Consider the following 10,743-nt stretch of genomic DNA (forward strand, 5'->3'; position numbering starts at 1 on the left):
GGCGTGTAGTAGATACTCTATGAACAATAGTTCCTAGTGATCATTTTGACCTGAGGGGAGGCAGGGAGGTTTCCAGGTGTTCCCTCACCCCATTCCCTTGAGTTTCTCCACATCCTCACCCACATGTGTTATTTTCCCTTTTTTTTAAATATAGGCATCCAAATGGGTTTGAAGTGGCATCTAATTTTATCTTGATTTGCATTTTCCTGATAATTAGTGATATTGAGCATCTTTTCATATTCTTATTAGCCATTTGTTTATGCTCTTCACAAAAATATCTGTTAAAGTCCTTTGCCCATTTTTTAATTGAGTTAATTTTTGTATATGATGTGAGGTAAGGGTCCAACCTCATTCTTTTGCATGTGGATATCCAGTTTTCTTAGCACCACTTGTTAAACAAATTATTTTTTATATGGATAAACACAAAAGCTAGACTTATAGTTCTTACAGAACTATAAGTTTCAAGAGTCACGAGTTCTTCATAAGCATTCTTAAATTCGGGGGTTTCATGTCAATAATAACATTCACACTTGATTCTGGCCTACCTGGAGAACCACGTGTGAATGCACATTGCCATGTGGTTTCACGCTCGCCATGTGTGTGTTTGTGTTTGTACCACCCTGAAGTATTTATCTCAGCTAATGGAACAAAACAGAGGTGGACTGATGGGGGCAGATACATCCAGGCAGTGGTTCCAATGGAGACCCAGGGCAGACAGCAGATGGAACTATAAGCCAAAATACATATATAGTTTAAACAGAAGCAAAACAAATGACAAGGGACATTCAAGCAGCACTAATTTTAAACAGAAAGGATGACATTATTTTGCTAAAACCAGTTCATTGCGGCTCAGACGTAGCGTGGCAGTTTCCATCTGCTGTCTGCCCTGGGTCTCCATTGGAACCACTGCCTGGATATATCTGCCCCCATCAGTCCACCTCTGTTTTGTTTCATTAGCTGAGATAAATACTTCAGGGTGGTACAAACACAAACACACACATGGCGAGCGTGAAACCACATGGCAATGTGCACTCACACGTGGTTCTCCAGGTAGGCCAGAATCAAGTGTGAATGTTATTATTGACATGAAACCCCCGAATTTAAGAATGCTTATGAAGAACTCGTGACTCTTGAAAATATGTCTGAGGACTCCAGGGAGTCATGGACCCAGGTTAGAAACTCTGACTTAGGTAAATGGGGCACAAAGGCCTTCGAGGAGGGATAGGGTTACAGTGGCTTTTCTGAGGAATTTAAGTGTCCCTTTTACAAATGTAAACAATTGGCTTTACAGTGGGTAGAGCTGCGTCTCTGCAGATTATGCTGTTTAAGACAAATGTGTCTTTTCTAAATCTGGATTCCTGTGCCAACCTCAAGTGGGCCATTAGTGCTGCCTGCGAGCAGGCCTCGCTCCCTGGGGAGGTGGGGGGCACCTTGTCCCCCTTCAGGGCTCCTCCTCCACCTCCCTTCAGCTGGCGGCCTCGCTTCCTCTTCCCGGAGAACTTCCTCAACTTCCACCAGCATCTTCACCCTCGGCCTTCTCTCCGGGTCCTGAAAGCACCTGCTCTGCTGCTCCTGAAGCCGCCCCTCTGTCGAGCTCAAGGACAGCCTCCTGGTAGGCCTCCACCTCCTCTGGCACCACAGTGTCTCTCCTCTCTTTTCCAGCATTCCCATCAGCTCTTCAATCTCTTAACTTAAATCTCAGAACTTCCCCCACTGGCCGCGCCCTTTCAGTCTGCTTACTCACAGCCCGGCCTCTGCCGGGGGTGTGCTCAGCAGTCCTCGCACCTAGTGGGTTTAAATGTTGCCATATGCTGATGCCATCTAAATTTACAGCTCGGCCCAGACATCCCTCTGGACCCTGACTCACAGCCAACTGCCAGTTCCCCATCTCCACGGGGGCGGTAGGGGAGCGGGGGAGTCAAGCAACAACATCACACTCAACATGCCAAACTGAGTGAGTTTCTCTCCCACCACCTTCCACATCTCATTAACTGACAACACAGGGTTGCTCAGGCCAAAGCCTTGGCTCTGAAAATGGCCCACAGGGACACGAAAGGCAGTCAAACATCATTAGTCACCAGGGAAATCAAGGCCACAACAAGATGCCACTTCACACCCATTAGGGTGGCTATGACTAAACAGACAATAACAAGTGTTGACGAGGATGTGGAGAAAGTGGACCCCTCATACGTTGCTGGTGGGAATGCAAAATGGTGTGGCCAGCAGGGGAAATAGGTTGGCAGTTCCTCAGAAAGTTGCACAGAGTTACCATATGATCCAGCAATTCCACTCCTAGGTAAACACCCAAGAGAATTAAAAACAGATGTTCAAACTAAACTTGTACATAAATCTTCATAGCAGCGCTAGTCACAAATGCCAATATGCAGAAGTAACCCAAATGTCAATCAGTAGATGAATAGATAGACAGAACGTGGTCTAGCCATCTAATGGAATACTATTCAGCCTTAAAAGGAAGAAAACTGTGACACAGACTACAAAATGGATGAGCCTTGAAGACATTATGCTCAGTGAAATAAGCCACAAAAGATGACGTATTGTTTCCATTTCTATGAAACATTCAGAACAGGTGAATTCATGGGGACAAAAGATAGATTCATGGTTATCAGAGGCTGAGGGGAGGGAGAATGGGAGCAGCTGGTGAATGCATGCAGGACGTTCCTTGTGAGGTGACAAACATGTTTTGGAACTAGATAGATTTCATTGCACAACATTGTGAATGTATTAAAGGTCATTGAATTGTGGGCTTTAAAATGGTTAATTTTGCAGTTCGTGAATTTTACCCCAATAAATCAACCAAACAACCAATCTCAGTTCCTCTCCTCCTGCACCCCACATCCAACCACTCGGCCAATCCATCCAAATCAGCTCTGCCATCAAAACCTGCCATTTCCCACCCCCTTGCTCCTGCCACCTGATCCTGGCCACCGTCACCTCTCACCAGAGGACTGCAGGAGCCTCCCAACATGACCTGCCCACTCTAAACCCACCAAGGGCCAGCATCACACTCAGAGTCAAAGCCAGAGTCCTTGCCAAGATCCAAAAGTCCAAGGCAGCTTCTTGCCCTCCCCCACCCCCATCTCTGCCACTCCAGCCACACCCGCCCCCTGCTGCCCGCAACATGCCAGCAGCCTCCGCCCCAGCTTCTGCAGCCCCAGTGATCTCTCCCTGGATCTGCGTGGCTTACCCCTCATTTCCTTCACATGTTCAGGCCTTCCTAAAATTTCAGCCCCACATCCAACACCCCTGACAGCCATCCCTGTCTCCCCTGCTGTGTTGTTTGCCTCTTAACTTTGTATGTAGTCTGTCTCCTCCACTAAAATGTAAGCTCCCTGAAGACAGGATCTTTCCCTTTTTTGTCCCCCGCTACATCCTCAACACATGGGACAGAGCTCCATGCAGCATACAGAGCACACCGGATAAACATGTGTCAGATGAATGCATGGATTAAAATTCATTAAGCCCGTCTAACTGTATTTGTTTTGTGGAGGTGTGTGTGTGCCAAACAGTCGCTCTTGGGAGGTAGAAAGATTGGAAGGTGGGAAGGTTTGCCCCCAAGGAGGTGTGCCTGCGTAAAAGGAGCTGGTCTGGGTCAGAGTGTCCGCAAGGGGCGTTACTCAAAGACAGATAACTCAGGCTCGAGGAATATTCCATTTGCTCACAGCACCTGCCTTGAAGGGAGGCGATGTCTCACCGCCGTCTACCTGAGATAAGCAGAGCGTGGGCAGGAGTGAGGCCCCCTGTGGGGCAGGGCCCTGGCGTTCCCGAGGGTGAGCGCCTCCTCAAGTGTCCCGGCCTGGACACCACTTGCCCCACCCCAGCCCAGCCCTCCGGCCAGAGCTTCCTCTTGGCCAATTCCAGGTGTGCTATACCTGTGACCCCAGCTCAGGGGCAGGTTCTGTTTCAGAACTGAAGTCTGCTGCCCCCGTAAAAGATGTCTTTGTGGACAATTATTTCACAGTGGCAGCTTGAGAAGGTTCACATTTCCTAGGCTGCTGGTCGCCTGCTCCTCAAGCCTGCAGAGGCCGGGCACAGGTGGAGCCCGGAGAATCAACCGCAAGGCCTGCCAGTCCGAGGACATGGGCATGAGGTTGTCTGTCAAGCCAGCAGCTGCCCCCACCTCGTTCCTGATGGGGTCTGAGGAGGCTTGATGAAGATATAAACAATGCAACAAGAAAACATAGACTGCAAAAGGGGGTGGAAGGAGAAATAAAATAAATGGACACAGCATGGAATGAGCCAGAAAAGGGGGAGATAAGAATGGAGAGGGGGACACCAAGGCAGCCTAGAAGGGGGAAGGCTTCTCGGAGGAGGCAGTACCTCAGCAGACTCTTGAAGGGTCAGCAGGAGTTTAATAGACCAAGAGCTGGAGGAAGGGTCCCAAGGTGGAAGGACTGGTTAGCAAACAGAGAGAGAGAGAGCCAGTGGGTGAGTAGTTTGGGGGGTAGGGGGAGCTCAGCCACAGGTGAGCGGATTCCCACCCCCTCCCCTCATAAAGCCTTGGTGGGCTGCCTGGTCCCACATTCCCTCCACCCCAGAAAGAGGCAGTGACTAGTCTGGTGGCAAACTGGGAGTCTGGCGGCCCAGGCCCAGTTGCCCAGGACCAGCACTGCCCAGTGGAAGTCCTGGTTCTGCTCTCGGCCGTGCTTGGACTGGCCTGAGCTCCAGGAGGGCAGTCTGCACACGTCTGGGGACAGGAGGGCGGCTGCCAGAAACCCTACAGTCAGCAGTGTGGAAGCCTGACACTCCAGAAGCTACCACCCTTCTGTCAATCAGCTGTGGCCTCATTTAGATCCCTGCGTTCTCAGGGAGGAGGGGGTACGCAGTGACCACCACCCGGGCCTCTACCTCTCGGCACGATGACCCAGAAGCACCTTGAAAACCCTAAAAGGGACTGGCATTCGAGGTCCCGGGAACCAGGTGGAAGGACCGCGTTTCTAGCCACCCACCAGCCTGAAGTCTGTGTAGGATGTCACCAGCTTTTATTGCAGTGACTACCAATACGGAAGGGTGTGCCCCAGCTGATAAAGTCTGGGACAAGGAAGGATTCAGGAGGGAAAAACACACATAGGGGACGGGTTTCATCTCAGGACAAGTCAAGGATTGTCCAGGAGCTCAAACTCCACGACACAGACAGACGCTGAGCTAAGACAGAGCTCAGGCTGTGGACGTGATGACCAGTAGCCAGCCTCAAGGGGTCAAGTTTTATGGAATGCCAGGCCTCCAAAGCAGCCGGAATAAACTGGATTTTCACTTGCCCATTTGTTTCCCTTTCCTGGATTACTAAACTAGCTCAGCAAATTTGGAATTTAAATTGACATAGTGTCTGGCCTGTGGCAGGGACAAGATTTACCCCAAAGCCAACTGCTTGAGTGGGCCACCTCCAAAGACTAGGGAGGGGCATGTGGTAGAGCTAGGTTCCATGCGGGAAAGGTCAGGGCATATGGAAGGCGGTGAATCTTATCAATGAGCAGATAAAAAGGAATGGGGCTTATGTCAGGGGTCTGCAGGACCACCCACAGGTTTGATGATTTGCTAGAAGGACTCACAGGACACAGAAAAACCGCTATGCTCACAATTATGCTCTAGTACGGAAAAAAAGATACAGAAAAAAATCAGCAACAGGTAAAGCTGTATAGGGCAGAGTCGAGGAGAGCCCATTGTGAGCTCCCAGTTGTCCTCTCCCAAGGGAGTCCTTCACACAGTTTAATTCTCCCAGCAGCTACACGTGACATGTACAAAGTATCGCCAACCAGGAATTATATCAAAGCTTTTGCACAGCGAAAGAAACAAAACAAAAAGGTAACCTCCTGAATGGGAAAAGATATTTGCAAATCATATATCCAATAAGAAGATAATATCTGAAATACATAAAAACTTACACAATGTAATATAAAAAGCAAACAACCCAATTAGAAAATGGGCAGAAGACTCAACAGACATTTTTTCAAAGAAGACATACAGATGGCCAAAGGCAAATGAAAGATGTTCAACACCACTACTCATCAGAGAAATGCAAATCAAAACCACAATGAGATACCACTCCACACCCACAAAGGTGGCTATAATCAAAAAGATGGACAATAACAAGTGTTGACAAGATGTGGAGAAATTCACTGCTGGTGGGAATGTAAAATGGTACAGCTGCTCTGGAAAGTCATTTGACAGTTCCTTAAAAAGTTATTAAACATAGAATTACCACATGACCCAGAAATTCCACTTATAGGTGTATCCTAAGAGAACTGAAAACATGTATCACACAAAAACTTGTACAAGAATATTCACAGATGCATTCTTCATAGTAGCCAAAAGTTGGAAACAGTCCACATGTCCATCAGTTGATGAACAGATACACAGAATGCGGTAGATCCATACAATGGCATATTATGCAGCCCTAAAGAGGGATGAAGTACTGATACAACCTAGGCAAACTATGAAAGCATTAATGCTAGTGAAACCACATGATTGCATACTTCAAAAGGGTGACTTGAATTGGCATGTGAATTACATTTCATTAAAAAGAACTTACGAAAAGAAAAGCTGAGATGCAGGGCCCTCTGTCCCACTGAACTCCCCTCCATCATCCAGTGACTGGCAGGAACCGCAGAGGACTGAGACCTCAGAGACAACAGTCTCCCTCCTGAAAAAAAATCCAACCAAGTAGGAACAGCTGCTTCTGGCAGAAAGGCTGGCTTCCCAGGCTTACGTGGAGGAGCAGGGGGTGCTAGCCAGGACCTCAGTGGCATGCGACGGGGGTGCACACAGGCCCTGGCATCCAACAGACCCAGCTTGGCTCCAGCCCCAACCTATGCTGCAAGAGATGAAACCTCCCTGTCCTCAATATTCTCATCTGTAAGGGGGCTCCCAGGAGACCCACCGCAGGCGTAAAGCAGATGACACCTGTGAGGTGCTTAGCACACAGCAGGTGCTCTTACTGCTTTGAGCTCCCCAGAGGGTGCCACGTGAAGAAAGACATAGGAAAATCTTGCCATGAAGAGCCTGTTTAGCCACTGCCTGCCTGGGAAGAAATGGGCTCTACAGAGAACACCCAGCCCCTTCATCCTCCTGGGGCTCCCCCAGTCAACTTGCAAGCCACTGCTGGCCTCCACACTCAATTCCTGGCCAACAGGGACCGTCTTGAGCAAATTGCTGCCATCAATCGATTACACAGGCAAATATGGCTTTCCTGCAAATTAATGAATTGGCTTTCCAGCTCATAAATCACTTCCTGTGACAAGCCTGGCCTGTACCCAAGAGAATGTCCAGCCTCAGAGTGGGCCTCATCCAGTGTGGTTTCCCAAACTGCATTCCAGGGAACCCTGGTACTGCATAGGTGTGCCTGGGCTTGCGGTAGGAAGGCCTGAGTCAAACAGGCATTGTGATGCAGGACTTCTCAGACCCTCCGATATACTAATGGGCTTTAGGATTCCAAGAGGCAGCAAAGCGGACAGCAGATTACAAAATCTTTCTACAAAGCATCTATTACATTTGCAAATACCTTGAGCTCCATGGATCATGGTTTACAAAATGCTCATTCAAGCCAGTGCCCTACCACCTCCCAGCTGAGGACACTGAGGTCCCCCTCCTGCTGGGAGCAATGGCAGCCAGCCTGTTCTCCCCACCCTGAGGCGCTCTCTAATGGCATGAATTTCTGAGGCCTCTCTGAGCTGAAACGCAGACCTGGGCGTGAAGTGGCTGAGCCTCTGCCTCCTCCCTGGAGGCCTCTCTCCTTCACCCCCTTAGCTCCAGTGAGGCCAGCAAAGCAGAGTGCCCCAGGGTCCACAGCCACCCCCAACATTCCTCCTCCTTGCAGTGACGCAGGCCACTCTCCCATCCTTGCCCTGCCCCCTGCAGGCCACAGGAAGGCCCTCTGCAGCACCCACCGACGGCTGGTAAATGAAGATCTCAGCCCCCCTCGGAAGCCCCAACACCTTCCCCAGACCTGTTCAGGGCACCTGAGGACAGCTGGGTGCAGTGGAAGGAGCACAGCCCACCCTGGCATCAGCTATTCAAAAGTGGGGCTCTGGGCCTCTCTGCCAGGCAGTGCCCGCATCCCATCCCACAGCTGGGCCAGGCTTCCTTGGAAGCTCTGCCCTCCCTGAGCCTGCTTTCTCTGCCAGCCACCCACATCTGCCCACTCGGGACTTTTCCTTAACTGACATAATGTTGTCTAGGGGCTGTAGATAGACAACGGTGGGCTATGTGTTTCCTTGTCCCTGCCACTGGGAAGAGGGGAGTGTGCCCTCCATGCATTCCAGTGTCTTTGGCCAAGGTGTTACCTAGAGTGAGCTCGGGCTATGGAGGGACAGGGTGGATACTACAAAAAAATTGGGAGTTTTTAAGGTGTCGGTGGGAGGAAAGGACGCTAAGTCAGCTGTACATACTGAATGAAATCACGGATGGCAGGCACTTGGCACTGAGCCAGGCTCAGAGGTGATGCTCATACATTAGCTAACATTTTTACTTATTCTGTTAAACAAATATTTTGGCTAATAATGAGCTCATTTGACTTTTGATGCTAACAGTTTGGAAGGTGGTGGACAACATAAAAAGAACCTTAAATTCTCCGCCAGTTACTGACCACATTATCACAAGACCTCACTTATGATTCTCAGGCTGTAAAATGAGGGTTAAAATATCTCGCCACCTAGCTCAGATGAGAAACTATGCTTCCTAAAGCACAGAAATGCTGGCATTTTCACTTCTGATCCTCGCTGCATGTTTCAGATCTTTCTTACGAGCACCAGTTGGCAAAAGGTTTTCTGAGAATGGAGTCCTTTGGCAAACAGTAGGCCAGACAGCTACTTGGACTGCGGTAGAGAGTTTTGCTTTAAACAAACTACAAAAAAGGGTGTATATATCTTTAAATCCATGTGGCTAAATTGCTTACTAAATAAGCAAATATTGAACAGAGTGAGAAAATCTGGTTTAAGCTCCAAGACAGCAAAGAGGGCTGTGAACTTCAAGGATGCTTATGGAGCAGGTGCAGAGACTGGTTCTGTGAAGGGATGAGTGCCCACCAGGTAATGAGAAGACCCCCTGCATTGCAAGCCTGTGGGATTTATGAGGTTAATTAAGTTCATCATATTCTGACTCCCTGTGTAACACGCTCAGCTCTCTGGAGCTACAAATAAGGTCTCATCCATACCCATGTCCAAATCGCCAAGTTCCTTAGTGCCCAGCTGCACACCCACAGGGCCTCAGCCCATCTCACGTCCTCTGGGGTATTTCGCTTGTGCTCAGGTACAAACTTGCCTTCCGCTCTGGCCTTGTCCTATCTGTGTCCCCTGCTTTTGCTGACCTGCCTCCAAGAAAGCAGCCCCACCCGCATCCCCAGCCATCAGGACTACCCCTAGTGCCCCCAAGCTGCCCATCCCAGAGAATCAGGGTCAGGCTGGGGTTGCAGCAAACATGCAGTGCCCTGTGCCCACCCACAGCTGTGCTGTCCTTTGTCACGTGGGCCTGGAAAGGATGCTGCGCAAGCGCAGAGGAAACAGCTCTGCCGGTCTCTAATCCTAACCTCTAGCCCTCTCTCTCCCCTCCACCATTCCTGCCTCCCCTTCCTCTCCCTGGGCACTTCTGCGCCAAACACTTCCGTTCTCCTCGTCCAGTTCTAAGAGATGAAACCACCATGTGTCACATTCCTGCAAAGAGGGCCAGGCCAACACAAGGCCCCCAGCCTACAAACAGAAGGCTCTACCTCCTGGTAGGAACACCTCAGGGACACCCTGCTATCTCCCCATCAAACTCCTCTTTACTCATGAATAGATATGGGAAGGATGCACCGGTTATACTCAATTGCACCTAGCTACAAGTAAACAAAGACCAAAATAACAATGGCTAGAATAAGATAAAGATTAAATTTTTCTCTCGTATAAAAAGAAGTCTAGAGACAGCCAGTCTAGAGTAAACACAATAGCTCCACAGCCATCAACAACCCAGGCTCCTCTATCCTGCTATCATCATTAACATGAGGCTTAGCTCCTGTCCTCATGATCCCAAAATAGTTACTTCAGTTCCAGACATCACATCCATATCTCAGGCAGCAGGGAGTAGAAAGGGGCAAGGGTGAAAGGGCATGCTTTCCTATTGAGTCAGTCTCCTTTGAAGAGATTTCCCAGAAACCCCACCCACCAACTCTTGCTTATATCTATCAGTCTCTTTCTGAAAGGTTAAGAAATGTTGTATAAAAAGCCCATTGACACACCCAACACTATTGTTAAGGAAGACAGGTGTGACTGAGTGGGCAAATAGCAGCCTTGGACACACTTTCTTGAGAACTGAACAAAAGGGAAAAGAGGCTCAAACTAATTTCTTACTTAGAGGCAGGGGAGCACTCACAAAATGAGAATGATGCAAGCCCATGAGCAGTGATTATGGCACCAAAATAAGAGTCTGTGTCAGGTATTCTCAGCCCATTCTATGCTCCCAAGGCAACACTGGTTTGTGGTGTTCACCTGAACAAGCCCACTACCATATTCCACTGCTAGGTCGGTATTTAAAAGAGCAGCTGACAGACTGATGCTCAGCTTGTGGTCTACTGGGACCTCAGCGTCTTCGTCTCCTGAGTTTTCACAGACTTTGTTTCCCCTCGTCCATCTTTTGTTCATGTTGTTTGCTTTTCTCCTTGAAACAATTTACTCTAGAACCCTGCTTTCAGTTTCTCTGAGGCACAGTCTTCACACTGTGGCACCAGGTAGCTGATCAGACTGGGGAGCGTGCTAA

This window comes from Manis javanica, chromosome 11 (genome assembly GCF_040802235.1).
Source record: "Manis javanica isolate MJ-LG chromosome 11, MJ_LKY, whole genome shotgun sequence".
NCBI classification, from domain to species: Eukaryota; Metazoa; Chordata; class Mammalia; order Pholidota; family Manidae; genus Manis; species Manis javanica.